An 18,114-nucleotide genomic window follows, 5' to 3' on the forward strand; every position below is an offset into this window, starting at 1 on the left:
AGATAAGATTAGGAGAATGGAAGAGATAAATGCAAGGCGAATCGAATGGGAGGGAGAGAGAGAGAGAGAATTTAGTGAGTATGAGTGAGAGGTATAGGGGTGCTAGAAGAGGAGAGAATGGAAACAGTAGAAGAGGAGGAATGAGAGAGAGGTATGGGAATGCTAGCAGACGAGAGGATGGAAACAGTAGGAGAGACAGAATGAGAGAGAGATATGGAAGTGCTAGAAGAGGAGAGAATGGAAATGGTAGGAGAGATGGAATGAGAGAGAGGTATGGGAATGCTAGAAGACGAGAGGATGGAAACAGTAGGAGAGACAGAATGAGAGAGGGATATGGAAGTGCTAGAAGTGGAGAAAATGGAAACAGTAGGAGAGAGAGGTATGGGAATGCCAGAAGAGAGAATAGTAGTAGAGGAGAGGGAATGAGAGAGACCTATGGGAATGTAAGAACAGGAGAGAGGAAATGGTAACAGGTATAATGTATGGCGAATCAATGATCCGTGGTGTTCAAGATAGGAGACTTGAGGAGTGTTTGCCAGGAGGAACAATAGAAAGGGTGGCTATGGCAATTAAGAGAGGTGAAAGGGTGGATGAGATGATTGTGATGGTAGGAACGAATGACTTGAGTGGTAATGTAAGTCGGGCAGTGAGAGATATGAGATTTTTGCTTGAGATTGTACGGAAGAAGACAGAGAGAGAGGAAAAATAGTGTGCGTGTTGCCTAGGTATGATAATGATGAGCTAAGCAGAAGAGCAGTGATATTGAATGGCATAATAGCGAGAATGTGTGACAAGAGAGGACTGGTATATGTGAATGCTTGGAATGCGATTGAGGAAAGAGAGGAATTGTATGTGAGAGGCCGTTTACATTTGAATGAGGAAGGACATAGGCATCTGGAGAGATTGCTGTTCTGAACGAGTCAGTGTGTCCAGGGAGGATGATAGCAGGGGTGGCCTCTTGTGGGAATGGATACTTGGGAGAAGGGAGATGATGTCAGGTAACACTGAGCCCAGTGGAGTCTAGAAGGGATAATGCTGGGTATAGAAACAGTGGCATTTATATGCTTTATACCAATGCCAGGAGAATGCGGAATAAGGGAGAATAATTGGTGGCGCAGATAGCATTAGCCTGGCCAAAAATTATTGCGATCACTGAAACATGATTGACAGAAGGGGATATAATAACAGGAATAGAAGTTGCTGGGTATAGCATTTTTCGTCAGGATAAGAGGGGAAAGCGTGGTGGTGGGGTACTGCTTATGATAAGTGATGACCTATGTCCTCTAAGAGTGCAGGCTTTGGAAGGAAGTGAGACAAATGATTTTAAGAGCATATGGTGTGAGGTAGAGGTAGGCAAGACAGGATATTTAGTGGAATGTTGCTACAGACCCAGGAGCACGGAGGATGGGGACCAGGAGATGTTTAGACAGCTAAGTTTAGCAAGTGCAAGAAGAATGATTGTTATGGGAGATTATAACTACAGTAATATAAATTGGAGAGAGGAAGATGCATGTAGCAATAGTGGAATGGAATTTCTAGAATTCTTGAGAGACAAATGTCTTAGGCAACATGTAACAGAGGGAACAAGAGGTTCAAGAGTTTTGGATTTGGTTATAGCATCAGAAGAGTTGATAATAACTGAGATGACATCTCTCCCACCAGTTGGACAGAGTGACCACGTGGTTTTGACTTGGAAGATGAATAGACATGCAGGAGTATCAAAGAGACAGGAACTTATGTGGAATTATAATGCAGGTGATTATAATAGTCTTAGTCGTCAACTTCAGGAAGTTTCATGGAGGGAGGATTTGGAAGGCCGGGATATCGTTAGTGCGTGGGAAATTGTGAAAGAATATTTGTAAGCAGCAATGGTAAGTTGTATACCATGAGTGAAGAAGAGGACACAATTTGGAGTAAAGTGGATGACAAACAATATTAAACAGGAATTTCATGGGAAAAAGAGGCTATGGAAGAGATATAAAGAGACAGGTGAAGAGCGGATGCGTGAAGAATATAAGACACAGGCCAGAAGAGTGACTAGTGTGGTAAGGAAAGCGAAACTGGAATATGAGAGAAGATTGGCCCTAAGATCCAAAAAAAATCGTAGGGAATTTTTTAGCTATGTGGCCAGTAGGAGGAGAAATGACTGTGGAAAAATGATATTGTGGGATAAAAATGGGAATAGAGTGACTGATGCAGAGGACATAGTGGAATTGTTCAATGACCACTTTATTGGAGTATTTCATCCTGGAGGAGTCAGTTTTAATGCTAGAAGGATGGGGCAGGTTCAAGGTTTAGAGATACACGAGGAGAGTGTGTTTCAGATACTGAGAACTCTGGATGTCAATAAAGCTTTGAGACTGGATGGTATTTCACCACGAGTTTTGAGAGAATGTGCAGGGGAACTGACAGTGCCTTTAACCTGGCTTTTCAATGAAAGTCTGGCTTCGGCAAAGGTGCCCAGGGAATGGAAGGAAGGTAAGATAGTGCCATTGCATAAGGGTGGTAATAGACTGGAAGTATCTAATTATAGATCAGTCTGTGTGTCGTTAGTAGTTGTTAAGATCTTGGAGAAAGTGGTGATGGACCGTATACAGCATTCGGCAGATGAGGGTAATGTTATCTGTGAGAGTCAACATGGATTTGTTGAGTGGAAGAACATTAGATGAGGGAAAGGCATATACTGCAATTTTCTTAGACTTAGCAAAGGCATTTGACACATGATAAGCTGATATTTAAGTTGCAACACATGGGTCTGGATGTCAGATTGGTCAACTGAATTCAGGATTGGCTGTCTGATAGGTATCAGAGAGTTGTGTATGGTGGAGCAGTTTCAAGGAGACAGAGGGTTACAAGTGGGGTCCCACAGGGCTCAGTACTAGGACCTATATTGTTTAACCTTTATATTAATGACATTGTCAGCGGATTGCAAGGGGATATTCAGTTGTTTGCGGATCATGCGAAGCTGGGAAGGATTATTAGTAATAGTGCAGATGTGGCAGCCCTGCAAGAGGATTTGAATAAACTATACAGATGGGCAAATGAATGGTGGAAGACAGTTTAATGCAGCAAAATGTAAGGACTTGAGGTTTGGGAAACATCGATGGGACACTGCATACTCTATGGGAGGAATTATATACTGGAGGAAGCAGGTGAGACATGAGATCTGGGGTTGATGATTGATAAAATCCTGAAGTTTAGGGGACATATTGCAAAGGCAGTAAAGGTAACACAGAGGATTGCTGCAATAATGAGAAGGACGCTGACCTGCAGAGATAAGACAGTTATCATTCCATTGTATAAGACTCTGATCAGACCACACTTGGATTATTGTTCTCAGGTTTGGTCCCCAGGATTTGAAGGGGATAAATTAACTGTGGAAAGGATACAAAGACGGATGACAAAGATGGTTTCAGGACTGTACAAGGATAATTATGAGAATCGGCTGAGGGAATGTGGACTGCAGAGTTTGGTGGATAGAAGAAGGAGAGATGATATGATTGAGATGTTTAAACTGTTGAGAGGTGGTTACAGGGTTGACACTGGGGAGTTCTTTCAATTGGTTGAACAGCGTGAAGAAGTGATGACAAGAGGCCATCCTGAAAGTTACGAAAGGAAACTGTGAGCAAGAGAGTGAGGAGTGGTTTCTTTGCATGGAGGGTGGTTGAGCTGTGGAATGCATTGCCTGATAGAGTGGTGAGGGCGAGAACGTTCAATGAGTTTAAGGAGTGGTATGATAGACTTGGTGTTTCTTAGGAGGGACTTCCCCTCGATGAGTCTTGACAGACGTTATGTTCTTAGATAGGACTTCCCATGATGAGTCTTTTGACTCCATGGAGGCCTGAATAATAATAATGATAATAATAATAATAATAATAATAATCTATAATATGAAAAAAACTGATTTAATTTCTGTCTAGAATGTATGAAGTTGTACTTAAGTTGTTATTATTATTATTACATTACTCTTCCAAGTAAAAGCCATTATTCCATCCAACATAAAAAACTCCTATATCACAGTATCTGTGAATCCCTACTCAGATACATTATAACAGTCTATGCAAAGATTTCAAACAGCCACCTAACAAAATTAGAAACATTACACAGGAAAATCGTGTCAACAGTGATTTGGACACCTTACACGCAACAACCAATATCTGCCTAGCACATGGCGACACATAGAATCCTGAGCATTAAAAACCTGAAACACTACATGACATTAACAAGGAATTACTTCAACATCACCTATCGAAACAACAGAGACACATATCATATAACACGACCTACAACAACTTTCTACATCCATATACCCTTCAACAACTCATACGCTTCTTCTGTGAGATCACATCAGATACCAACGCAACTCAACAACCTACCAAGAAATTTAAAACACACAAATAACTACAGAACATTGAAAAACGAACTCTATACCAACAAAGTTAATACACCATTAATACTAATATACACATCACAAATCACCAGCATCCAATGCCTACAGCCCATGCATAAACAGTAACCATAACATAAATAGTGAAGGCTAAATCCCACTGTGTTCATAAAAGCCAACCCAAGCTTTGAATTAGGTTGGATTAACTTGCTTCACCCATCTACATGTAATCCTTATAATCAAATGCAAAAATGTAGCAAAACAGTCAGTAAATTACATACCAAATACTGAAGATACTGATTATTATGTGATAATATCATTAATATAATATTACTATGAAACAAAAAAAAATAATGTAATAAATTATTCTTATTATTAAAAAAATATGTAAATAATGAATTTACATTGTATGTTTGCGAGAATTAGGAAATAGAATGTTTTAATTGCACATGTGTAAATACTGTTGTATAATCACGCTTTCTCAAACTTTGAAAAAAAAAAAATAGTAAACTACATGTAATATTATATAACTTGTGTAACTCTGAACTATATAATTGTAAATTATTACTGTGATTGTTATTTTTAAAGATAGCAAAAAAACTATGTTATCATCATTATTATTGAAATTTCATATGTAGCACTTAGTGCTGAACCTTGTAAAATAATACACTGAATGTTACTCAAGTTGATAATTGTATTATATATATGTAAATATTTGAGAGACCATAACACCTCCAGGGAGTCCAAAAGCTCATTGTGGGAGGGCACCTATTCTACAACTGTTAGTCTCTACCACATCCACCAACTACTGTACTTTCATCATCTATACCAACGCCATCTACTGCCAACCACCACCACCACTAGCATTTTCACAGACAACCACAAAAATCTATGCCCACTATTTGAACCTGCAGCCTTTTTGTTGGAGAGCAAATAGGCTAACCACTCAGCCAACCAGGTATGCAAATGATGTTGGTGAGGACTAGGATTCAGAATCAGAATTGTAATAGCAGTATTTTTGTCTATGATGGTCAGCATGGGTTTGTTGAGGCAGAGGTCATTGTTTTACCAATCTGCTTATGTGCTACAAAAAAATGACAAATTCACTGAGTAAGAGTGTTACATATACAGTAGTATACTTGGATTTTCAAAGGCCTTTGATAAATTGTCACACAACAGGCTAGTAATCAAATAAAAATGAATGGGATGGGATAAGAGACTAGTGAGTTTGATAGGTATCAGCAAGTTGTATATGAGAAAGTATTATCTCAAAAGAGGAAGGTGACTATTCGAGTAACACAGGAGTCTGTCTTGGTGCCATTATTATTTAACTTATATGTTAATTATATTGGAGCAGGCCTAACTGGAAATATGCAGTTATTTGATAATGATGCAAAGTTGGAAAAACTGTTTTAGATGTTTTAGCCTTGCACAAGGATCTCAGTAGTGTATCTCTGAGTGGGCAAACTAGTGGTGCTTTCATTTTAGTGTTGCAAAATGCAATGCTTAATTTGATAGGCAAGATTGGGATGCAGATTACAGAATAATGGAGAAATATTAAGGACAATACCCTATGAGAAATAGGTTATTGTTAAGCATATGCTCCACCTGAAATTAACATCTTTTTCCAAAGCCTTCCTGTGCATATACTGTTTCATCCTAACAATGTGTTCATGATCCCTCTTCTCACTGGTTAATGAGAAGCAGAAGTAATATCTGTCAGAATAATCCTTTTCTAATGATATTCACTCTCTTATATCTACAGCCATGTATTCCATCTATTCCAATGTGGATATTACGGTACAAAATAGACTAAGCTGTCTGGAATGCTTTGTCATTCTTAACAGAATTTGATTCTCCAACCCTCAGGTCTTACATTATTAATGAAGCAGGGTATAGAGTGTATGATGTCACAACTGCCCGATCCATGGTAAAATTTAGAATTTTACAGCAACTAGAAAGTCTAACTGAAAGCTTGGTGTATCTTCCACAGATATCCCACTACATGAAATTCCATTGCTTTCAAATATGCTTGCACCCACTTTCCTGGCCTTAGTTTTATATTCTTCATGCATCTGCTCTCCACCCTGCTCCTTATATCTCTTTTTCCTCTTTTTCTCTTTTCCTCTTATATCTCTTTTTTCCTATATCTCTTTTTCATAACCTCTTTTTCACCTGCAATTCCTGTTTGATATTGTTTGTCATCAACTTTACTCCAAATTGTGTCCTCTTCTTCACTCATGGAATACAGCTTACTATTGCTACTAACAAATATTCCTTCACAATTTCTCAAGCACTAATGATATCTCTCTCCCTTCCAATTCCTCCCTCCATGAAACTGTTCCAAGTTTATATCTAAGACTATTATAATCACCTGCCTTATAATTCCACATATATATCCTTCTCTGTGATACTCCTGCATGTCTATTCATCTTCCAAGTCAAAACCACGTGGTCACTCTCTCCAACTGGGGTAAGAGATGCCATCTCAATCAGCTCTTCTGATGCCCTGACCAAATCTAAAACTCTTGAACCTCGTGTTCCTTCTATTACATGATGCTTAAGACATCTGTCCTTCAAGAATTTTAGAAATTCCATTCCCTTATTACTACATGCATTTTCCTTTTCCCAAATTATACTGCCCTAGTTAAAATCTCCCATAACAATCATTCTTCTTGCGCTTCCAAGCTCAACTGCCTAAACATCTCCCGCTCCTCATCCTCTGCGCTCCTTGGCTTATAGCAACACCCCACTAAATATCCTGTTTTGCCCACCTCTGCCTCACACCATATGCTTTCACAACCATAAGTGTCACTGCCCTCAAAAGGCTCCACCCTAAGAGGACATAAGTCATCACTTATCATAAGCAGTACTCCATCACTGCATTTTTTCTTCCTATTCTGCCGAAAAATGCTTAACCCTGTTACTTCTAATCCTTTTATTATATCATATTCCATCAACCATGTCTCAAATATCCCAATAATCTTCGGACAGGCTGATTCATGCCACCAATTCATCTCCTTTATTCCAGATACTCCTGGAATTAGTATAAAGAAAAAAAATGTCACTGTTTCTGTACCTATTATTATCCCCTCCTGATTCCATTGGACTCAGCATTACCCAATGTATTCCCCCTTCTCCCAAGAACATATTCCCACAAGAGGCCACCCCTGCTACCATCCACTCTGGGTAATTCTAGTTTCCCTGCAATGACACACTAACTCAATTCAGAGAATAACCATCTCTCCAGATGCCTACATCATTCCTAATTCAAATGCAAACTGTCTCTTGCATTTGAATTAGGAAAGGCCCTCCAAGCATCCACATATTCCAAGCCTCTTTTCTGACGCATGCTGACTATTATGCTAGTCATTATTAATGCTCTTTTACTTAGCTCTTCATTATCATATCTGGACAACACACACATTATCTTCCCTCTCTGAATTTTCTTCTGTACAAACTCGAGCATGAATCTCAGATCTCTCACAACCCGATTTACACTGCGTCTCAAGTCATTCGTGCCCACCATCACAATCATCTCATCCACCCTTTCACACTTTCCGTCGTTCTTCTTTCTTCCAGGCAAACACTCCTCTGGCATCCTATATTGCATGCCATAGATCATAGAGTCTCCATACATCACAACTCTTACCACTCTGCTCCTTGATTGCTCACCTGCATCCTCACTCTCTCTCTCTCTCTCTCTCTCTCCATGTTCCCCTACTTACTTGCCATCTTGGCATCTCTCTATCCCTGGTTCTAGCACTCCCTTACATTCTTCTCATTTCATCTCTCCTACTGTTTCTATTCTCTCCTCTTCTATCATTCCTGTAATTCTCTCTCATTCCCTCTCTTCTGCTATTTCTATTCTCTCCTCTTCTATCTTTCCAATAACACTCTCTCTCTCTCTCTCTCTCTCTCACACTCACTCCTATTCTGATTCGCCTTGCATTCATCTCTTTCATTTGCTTGATCTCATCTTTCACACTTCTCAACTCATTCCCAAGACATTTGACCTACTCTTTCAGTTCATCTCTGTGCAAGCTACCCACTCTTGCTCTCCATTCATCCTCCCAATTAAGACCATCTCCGAAAACTTCATAATTATTCAAACTTTCCACACTCCCCCATTCTTATTTCTTCATTTATATTTTGCTTATTATTTTCACCCTGTACTGCACTACTCTTCTCTCTAGGTCACTACTCTCCTGCCTCTGATGCAATGCTTCCAAGATCAGTTATGGTAATCTCTAACTCACAAAGTTCCTCCCATTTCTTTCATTTTCCACATGTACGTACTACCCCCTATCATCTCTCACTGCCACATACCCAACTGCTGAGATACATACATACCACAAGCACTGCATACCGCTAAATCTTGTAGTATGCTACGCAAAATATAGTCCTCAAATGGAGGACAATGTGGCTACATGCCATTTGTAATTTGAGCTGCGGCTGCCGCCATCATTCAAATAGTGCTAAGTACTAAGAACTATTATAACTATATACTAAACGCTCTACTATTAGAGCTATACTTATGTGATACTATAAGTATAAACTGTATTCAACTATAAAGTATACTATACTAAATAATGAAGAATTAATTTTTTTGCTTCTCTTCTAGCACAGAATACATCCAACTCTGTCCACGTCTTCTCGGTAAGAATAAGCCAGCAATATACACAACTAAACTCCAAAAGCAACACCACTGAAGGACACTAGTATCACTGAAAAAATGTAGCACAATTTGTGACAAAAGACCCCACAATATACTAATTAAAAACACTTTTTCTTTAGCACAGCTCAAAAATACCACCATGTTCTTCCATGACTCTTCCTATTAACAGTTTTCTTCTAGATTAGCCAATATTATCAGATATTTAAATTATATGTTTGGTTTGCTTTGTATTATGGGATACTAAGGCAAGTGATGCGATGTCATTAGCCTCGATATACAAGTTGTCTTGTCCTGAAAATACTTCAGTCGCAAACTTTATTTGCTTACGTTCAAAAATTGACCCACAAACAGTTGCAGTCTATACGTTAAGCTAAAGATATGTAGTTCCATGTTTATTTGCTTACATTTCGATAAAGGATTAAAACAAGAATTTCTTGGCATCTTTAATTTATAGTATAACCAAATGAAAACACTTCCAACAATTATCACATCTTATATTTCTGTCTTCTAAGGTACTTTTTACTGTATCAATCCATGTACATCTTGGTCTTCCTCTGGGTCTGTTTCCTGCTATCCTGGCAAAGAACATTTGTTTAGTTAATCTTTCCTCACCCAGTGGCCATACCACCTGAGATTAGCTGTGCTAACACATTCCTGAATCCTAACAATATCAAGTTCTTTCTTAACATCCTTGTTTTTAATATACTGCGTTGGTGCCATCTGTTCAGTCCCTAATCTTTCTCAGGATTCTCATATCTGTGATCTCCAGTATTTAATCAAGAGTTTTCTTTCTAACCATAAATTAAAATTGGTTTGAACACTTTCTTCTATACAGCTAATTTAGTGTTTCGACTAATCTCTCTATTGTCATATGACTTCCTGACATACCAGTTCTGCTCTCTCTTTCCAAATTTAATTTGCCATCTTCACTAAATACTGTGCCTAAATTGCAGAAATTGTTACTTGTTCTTTGGGTTCTACATTCAAGATGCAATTTATGTTTTGAATGTTTCTGCCTATTTTCATTGTCTTTGTCTTTTTAATGCTAATTTCATACTAAATTTATTACAGCAGTTATTCAATTTCACCAGGGAATCCTTTAAACTTGTCCTGGATTTATTTAAAAGTATAACATCATCTGCATAAAGTAAAGAGTTGAGATTAACATATCCAATTTTGATATCAGGATTAATACCACTTTCCTTCATAATGCTGAATTTTTTTGAAATTTTTCCACTTGGTTATACTATAAATTAAAGATGCCAAGAAATTATATTCTTGGTTTAATCCTTTATCCAAGTGTAAGCAAACAAAGCTTGCGCATGAAGTAATTTCACACATAGATAACTTGAGGCTGATGACTTCATAATGTGATCCATATAGATGAAGAATAATTATGGAGATAATATACCCTTGTTGCATACCTAATTTAACATCAAACCATCTTCCTATACCCCTTTCCATTCTAACTACTGATTTAGTGATCAGAGCTTGCTCCACTTTTACCATGAGTTGCCTTGGTCTTGCACTACCTGTGGGATCAGCTAGTCTTGCATAAATTGCAGGCGCAAACTTGACATTTTGTCTGTTTGCTTACTTGGAAAAAATGGAGTAAAACCAGGTTTAAAATTGCTTGGTATCTTTAACATGATTTACAACTCATTGTGTTACTTGATGTAATGTCCCATTTACACCATATAACTGGAACATTTTGGAGAGATTTCCTCTTGCCACGTTGTCATATGCCTTCTCCAAATCAACAAATCTTAAATATAAATCCTTGTTATATTACTATTACTATTATTATTACAACCTCCATCGAGTCGACAGACTCATCGTGGGAGATTCATTCAACTGACAACATATTTATCATATAGAATCTTAAAGTCCTTAAGACTCCTTGCATTAACAATGCATTCTGGTAATGCATTCCATTCACTGACAATTCTCCATGTAAAAAATCTGCTACTCACACCCTATTTCACCACACTTTTACATAACTTCCAGGAATGACCCCTAGTTCTCCCTCTCTCACCTTCTACTCTTTTTATAATCCCCTCTGGATTAATCTGATAAAATCCTCTCACTAACTTACACGTCTCTATCATATCACCTCTCTTCCTCCAATCCACTAAACCTATGCAATCCATATCTCTTCTACCTCTCTCCATAGCCAGCATTTCAAACTCCTGATATTGTCTCAGTCACTTGTCTCTGGACTCCCTCCAATGTCTCCACATCACATTGAAAACCAGGTGACCAGATCTGAGCACAGTAGTCAAAGTGTGGTCTAACCAGTGCCTTATTCAGTGGCACAACCACTTCCTTATCCTTGAATGTTAGAGTACTTCTTATCATAGCAGCACTACGATGTGCGACACTTGCAAATATGCCCTCTACACTTCAGTCTATTGTCAACCATCACTCCAAATTTTGAATCTCATCCATTACTTGCAGTATGGCACCATCGATATAGTACACAGCCTCATATTTCTGCATTCCAAAATGATATTAAAACCACGACCTCACTCTTTTGTCCAAGTAAAAAGTCTATTTAAATCTTCCTGAAGAGATTCAGCATAATCAGTTCTACTTATAATTCTCCCCAACTTTGCATCATCAGCAAATAGCTGAAGATCCCCAGTCAGTCTACATGATATATCGTTTAGAAACAAGTTAAACAGCAGGGTCCCAAGAACAGAACCCTTGGACATGCCACCAGTCATCCTTCTTTTTTGAGACACTGCTCCATCATACACAACCTGCTGGTATCATTCAGAGCCAATCTCTCTCTGATCCATCTATTCCCATCAATTCCCATCCTCGGTAGCTTGTACACCAACTTATCAAACTATCAAACGCTTTTTACAAAGTCTAAGAATATCACTGTATATGATTCTCCCTTATCTAACACACTTGTCACCTTATCATAAAATGCAAGTAAATTAATGAAACAGAACCTACCCTTTACAAATCCATGATGACCTTCATAAAGGATGCCATGGCTATCAACCCAATTCTGTATTCTATTCCTTATTAATCTTTCCAACACCTTGACCACAACTGCAGTTATACAGACTGGCCTATATTTGGAGATGTCTGTCTTAGAACCATGCTTGTGAAGTGGTACTATTTTGCCTTCTTTCCACTCCTTAGGAACCCTAACCACTGCAAGACTTTCATTAAATAACCAGGTCAAGGGCGAAACCAATTGTGGTGCACATTCCTTAAGCATATGTGGTGAAATATCATCCATTCCCACAGCCTTATTCACATTTATCCCTACCAAACTCTGATACTTCTCTGTTTCTTTCACTTTCAGTTCTCCTAATACTTTCCTCTCTTCTATATATTGTACCAGATAATTTATACCAGCATCATATACGCTGATAAAGTGCTCATTCAATAATTCCACTATATCCTTTGCAGCTGTTAGTCTACTGCCATGACTATCCACCAATGTTCTCCTAATACTTTCCTCTCTTCTATATATTGTACCAGATAATTTATACCAGCATCATATACGCTGATAAAGTGCTCATTCAATAATTCCACTATATCCTTTGCAGCTGTTAGTCTACTGCCATGACTATCCACCAATGTTAGTCTGCCATAATTATTCTTCCTCTTGCTTGCCATGTAGCAGAAAAATTCCCTCAAGTTCACCTTGGCCTGACCAGCCAATCTCCTCTCATGCTACACCTTTTCTTTCTTTACCATGCTCATCACCTTTGTAGCCTGCACCTTATACCCTTCATGAATCTGATCACCACCTTGTACCTCCTCCATAATATTTTCTCTTGCAGCATAGCTTGCTTGATTTCGGTATTCACCCATTTCACTCCCACTCTATTTATTCGCTTAACCCGGTATGCAGTCATACATTGCTTTTGTCAGATACTGCCTTTTTGAGCTTCCTTGCATTTTCAACATCTTTTTTTCACTCAGCTCATCTACCCAACGTTACTGATGCTAACTGACTTCGGAGCTTCCTATAATCACCTGCTTTATACTTCCACATGTACCTATTTTTGGCAGTGACCTTTTCTTGTTTCATCACTTTCCAAACAAGTACCTCATGATCACTCTCACCAACTGGCGACAGTGTCAACACCGCATTACCCCAGCACCTTGTGAAGTTATCACCAAATCCAAAACATTAAAGCCTCTTGTTGCTACAATTACATGCTGCTTAAGTTACTTATCTCTCAGAAATTCCACAAACTCGCTCTTCCTGTTCCCATATACTATCTCCTCCTTCCAGTCTATATTCCTGTAATTATAGTCTCGCATCAGGATCATCTTCTTTTTACATGCCCAACTAATTTGACTAAACCTGGCCTATAACAGCATCCTATCAGATGTACCAAACTGTTTTTTTTTTATGCGAAGTTGTTAAATGTAAAACACACAGATTCAAAATCTGTGCATGCACCATCAACTTTGCACACAATTCCTCTTCAATCATTAACAGCACTTCCCCACCTCTTTTCACATCTCTATCCTTCCAGAAAATTATATATCCTTCTAATTCTATTCCCTATATCACACCCTCCTCAGACAACCAAGTTTCACTTATTCCAATTACTTTTGGGTATACTGTCTCAATTGCTGCCATATTCCCAGGACTTCTCCACTACTTGTGTTAAAGTGAAAATCTGATTCTAACAACCTCCGTTTTGGCCCGAACTCAGCTTGTTCTTCTCCAAGCTTCTTCTCAACATTTTTTTAGCCATTTCTCAAGAATACTTGCATTAATCTCAGGGACACTAAGTAGAGAAATTCCTCTGTAATTCTCACATTGAGCTTTATTCCTCTTTTTTTTTTTTGCAGTTGACTACTTATGTGCAGTCTACTCCAATCAAATGGAACTGATCCTCTGACCAAGCTATCTGAATTATGCAGGGTAGCCACTGTAAAACTTTTATACCGTCATTTTTTAGCGTTTCTGGTTGAATATTATCTATTCTAGCTGCCTTTCCACATTTTACATTTGTGATAGCTTTTTCTATTTCAAGTACAGATAGATATTCCAAATGATATTCATGTCGAATGTTTTCTACCAACATTATATCATTGTTTGTTTCATTTAGCAATATTTCATAATAATAATAATAATAATAATTATTATTATTATTATGGGTATCTCCATGGAGTCAGTAGACTCATCGTAGACCCAAACTATCAAAACAATATCTATCACATCTTTTCTTGAATTCATTTACAGAAGAAGAACTCACAACTGAATCAGACAATGCATTCCACTCATTCACCACCCTCCAGGCGAAAAATCTCGTTCTCACACCCTTGTTAACCACACTTTTCCTTAATTTCCAGGGATGTCCTCTTGTTCTCCCATCACCATCACACAGCTAAACATTTCCCCTGAATCTTATAAAAACCTTTTAGTAATTTAAATGTTTCTAGCATATCCCCTCTTCTCTGCTTATCAACCAACCTCTGCAATCCACAAACTCTCAGTTTATCAATGTAGGGAGCATTTTTTACATCACTCACCAACTTAGTCACTCTCCTCTGAACCCTCTCCACAACCTCCTCATCTGCAAGGAATCCAGGTGACCAGACCTGGGCACAGTAATCCAAATGTGGATGTATCAACGCTTTATAAAGTGTTGATACTTCCAATTGATACTTATAAAAGGAATAATAACATCTTTATCTCTGGATGTTAGTGTGTTCCTCAATAACCAAGTAATCCTATGTGCAATCTTCAACACCTTAGCATTGTGTCCCCTGAACTTCATCTCCCTATCTACCAACACCCCTAAGTCCCTATCCTCATCAGTCTCTTGGAGTACTGTTCCATCAGTGTAGTACACATCTGGTAATCTTTTAATCCCAAAATGCATAACTTTTCACTTTTTCACATTGAACTGACATCCATTACCTTTTGCCCGTTTTGCGCTTATTTAAATCATCCTGCAAACTCTCAACATCAGCTTGATTTTTTATTGCACTACTCAGCTTTGCATTGTTGGATTCTGAATATATATATATAGAGAGAGAGAGATTTAAGTAATTATTATTTGCTTCAGAATCCAACATGATCTTCCATCACAAAGGCTAGACTTGTAAATATTATTTAATGTAAATAACTTATTTTATAATTTAATATTCATATAACTACTTTAATTTTATCTAATATTTAATTAATCAATCAAAGATATATGTATTAATAATGAAAAGACTGAATTAAATATTATTAAACTTTTTTATTTATTACTATATTAATATTACAAGAACTTTTATTTGATAATTTAACTGCGCATTAATTGAAATGTAAATATTCTCTGTTTATTCCTATTGTAGAAATTTAATGTTATGCAATAGCTCAATTTTATTGTTTTGTTGTCATGGAGACGCATGTAAGTAAGCGAGTGCGAGTTTTGGAACACCACGTGAGGAGAAGGTTTATGGAAAAGAGTTTCAGAAAGAAATCAGGAGAATAATTTAGGCGGGAAGGATATATATAAAAAGGGAAGAATGCTGAAAATAGGAGGAGAGATAGATTAGAGAGAGAAAGGAGAGGATTGGCATTAGGTTGGAATTGGAGCATTCGGCATTCAGGAATCACAGTGCGATAATAGTGAGTCGGCAAGTCACTCAAGCAGCTAATAAAGTTTACTAGTCGAGAGGCGGTTAGCTAATAAATTGTAGAATAACAATTATAGCTACGGAACACAGCTAAGTGACTACTAAATAGACTAGCGATATTTGAGTTGAGTTTCGATTTCAGGGCCGACCTTTCAAAGACATATTATTATTATTATTCAGGCCTCCAAGGAGTCAAAAGACTCATCGAGGGAGGTCCTTTCTAAGACATAAAGTCTGTCAAGACTCATACAGAACCTTGAAGCAAAGTACAGAGTTATTAGCGAATAGTAGAGGCTGTAAAATTGAAGTTTACCATTAGCTGTGCTTAGAAATATATTGCCTAAAGAATTAAATGAATGCAGGAAGGATGAACAGCTGTGCATATAAAAACCTCAAGTTAAGAAATTATTGTGTATTGCCTTAATTCATAAGTGATCGGTAGTATTTCATGCAAGTACGTTTGTTTATGTGTATAGTGACCGACGATTAATTCAGTTATTGCTTAGAAGATTTATTTAATGAGTGCCGTATACTATTCAAAGTGTTTACAGTTATAAAAAGTGTTTACGTATAAGTAGATGAAGAAAAAAGATTATCGGTGAGATTATTCCAACCATTAATATTTCTATACAGAGAAGTGTGTAGTTTTATCCTAGAATTTCCTTATAATAACAGTAACTATTGGTGAGAATTAACTGAAGTGTAAAATTAAAAGTGTTTGTTTGTGAAGAGGTGTGCTACTGCAAATTTTATTGTATTTGGAACTTAAGGAAGTGCAAGAAGACTGTACTAGAGATAACAGATTTCAGATTTACCATTGTCTGAGTTTGTATGATTGTACTTATCAGAGAAGTTAAAATGTTTGTGATATCTTAATTACTGATTTAAACTTAAGTGTAAAATTTGTGATTTTAAAATTAAATGTTTGTTTTTGTTAATCAAGGTTGTATTTTGCCTGAATCTCTTTAACTGCACCATTCATAAAATATTCGAACCAAAGCGGGAGAATTAAGTCAAATATACTCGACCAGTGTATATAATAACAACATATAAAGGAAGGGTAGTTGAGAGTTGGTTTATCTTCAATTCTTGAACTAATTCAAATATAAAGTGGCGCAGTCTTTAAATATAAATTTTCTTTATATTTGAGTTAGAAATCAACTTACAACTTATCAATTAGTTAAGAACATCATAATAGTAATCATGTCGTATCCAAAGTATAGATTGAGAAGAAGTAGGATCCAACAGCATCATCAGCAAACAACTGAATATATCCCTTTAAGCCATTTTATCATTTATGTACAAATTAAACAACAATGGCCCAAGCACAGAGCCCTGAGGCACACCACTGATCACCTGCCTCATCCTGGACTCGGCTCCTCCATACACCACGTTCTGGTATCTCTACCTGAACCATTCTCCTATCCATATCACCAATTTAGTATCCATTCTCATCTGCTCCAATTTCCGTAACAGTGTTCCATGGGGTATCCTGTCAAAAGCCTTAGCAAAATCCAGAAGTACCACTGTGTAGCCATTTACTTTATCTAACTCAGATGTCATTCTATTATAAAAAGTTAATAGATTGCTAAGGCAGAATCGACCTTTAACAAAACCATGTTGGTCCCTGTAGAGTATCATATCCACCCATTCCTGAATTTTGTCTTTAACCAACTTTTCCAATGCTTTTACCACCACTCCTGAGATGGTGATTGGTCTGCAATTAACTACTGCAGTTTTAGAGCCACCTTTATGCAAAGTAACTACTTTGCCTTCCTTTCACTCCCTAGGGATCATATCAGAGTTCAAACTTAAATTAAATAACCAAGTCAGAGGCGTTGACAATTCCTTTGCACATTCAACTGTACACTCAACACCCAAGCTGATATTCCATCTAAACGTACAGCAGTGTTTACATTTAAATTTTGCAATATATTAAATACCTATGATTTCATAACTTCAATTCTCACATTAGTTATTGCTACAGGTACAGAGATATCCTTACTAGAGTGATAGACTTTTGAGAAGTGATCACTCAGTAACTCGACTATTACATCAGATTTTGTCACCTCAAAGCCATCAGCACCCACTAAAGTTATCCTTCCGAAGTCATTCTTCCTTTTACTTGCCACATAGCGGAAGAACTCATTGGGATTACTCTTGATCTCATTGGCTAAGGTCTTCTCATAATCTGATTTAGCTTTTCTTACTATGCTGGTAACCTTCCTAGCTTGAGCCTTAAATTGCTCATGGGTGTACTGATCACCTTTCTCCTTGTAAATTCTCCATAACATTTTCTATTTTTGTCGATCAAGTTTGATACTACTACTGCTCATCCATCTAATGTCCAACTTGTTTGTCTTTCTGATCATGGGGACACAATCTGATATTGCCTTCCTCAGATACCTATTGATTTTATCCCATGCACTGCTAAC

At 37.5% G+C, this 18,114-nt stretch overlaps 1 protein-coding gene across 1 annotated transcript in view; it reads left to right on the forward strand.

Moving 5' to 3' along the window:
* The window catches only part of LOC150095635 (dynein axonemal heavy chain 8-like), a 2,108,518-nt gene that overhangs the window by 924,247 nt on the left and 1,166,157 nt on the right, over positions 1-18,114 (forward strand). The window lies entirely within an intron of this gene.

This window comes from Typopeltis vanoorti, chromosome 20 (genome assembly GCF_054136105.1).
Source record: "Typopeltis vanoorti isolate ZY-2024b chromosome 20, IOZ_Tvanoo_1.0, whole genome shotgun sequence".
Lineage (NCBI taxonomy): Eukaryota > Metazoa > Arthropoda > Arachnida > Uropygi > Thelyphonidae > Typopeltis > Typopeltis vanoorti.